Raw genomic sequence first — 1,000 nt, forward strand, 5'->3', positions numbered from 1 at the left:
GACAATGAGTAGATGTAGTGCTGCAAAATTAAATTGTCGCAAAATTAATCACATATTCTTGATTGTTCATGTTTTTCTTATTTAATTTAATAATAAAAATACACAATTTGTGAAATAAATATACCAAAATGTCAAACTTTAAAATCGGCTGTTTGCTATGTCGCTGAGGTCTTCAAAATGTTTAAGAAGCTGGCTTCAAGGCGACATTTGTCGACAAAATGATGTCGCTGTCGTTACGTCGTGAAGTTGCAGTCGTCAAAGTGTTCCGAGCTTAAGCATTCCGAAATCAAAGCGAGATAGTCTAGTACGGTTTTTGTCAATGTATTGTGTACTTGAGTGCCGTTTTTCTATATGTGTTGTGTACATGTTTATTTATAAACGTATGTGTTCCTTTTCTTTCGTACGTGTTTATTTATATATCTGTACTGTAGTGTTTTCGGACGGTACTAGCTCTTACTGCCAATATAGGAGTATTACATATATGGAATAACCGAAAGAAAATACGGCTTTTTGAATTATTTATTGTAAGTTTTATAAATATTGCTTGTATACAATGAAAGAAAAGGTAGAGTTATTATGCGTATTATGATTTGGCAAAATTTGTCAGTTGATAGTTGAAAAAAAAATGGGTTAGTTTTAAAGGCACATAGTTATATCTACTTAATTTTTTTTTTGAAACAAGGATGGGTGTTTAGAGGAGATCCTTTTATTTTTGAATGCGTTATGATGTGGTATAAGTTTTGAGAAAAATATTTATTCATTCATATGTTAAAACAGTTTTTCCTATCCAAAAGTATTTAATAGTAAAAAATGCCAAACCGAGGACAATGCTCCAACCGGATAATAAATTACCAAATGTACCACCTATTAAAACTGCGAAAATGATCAGCTGTTTCAAATATTGCAAATTTTCTGTATATTCTGATTCTTTGATGGCGAATGCTCAGAATTTTTTCTGATGGATAATTTTGTCTGGAGAATAGGAAAACACTGGGGTGGG

This window comes from Rhagoletis pomonella, unplaced genomic scaffold (genome assembly GCF_013731165.1).
Source record: "Rhagoletis pomonella isolate Grant_MI unplaced genomic scaffold, Rhpom_1.0 Rhpom_scaffold_00005, whole genome shotgun sequence".
NCBI lineage: Eukaryota > Metazoa > Arthropoda > Insecta > Diptera > Tephritidae > Rhagoletis > Rhagoletis pomonella.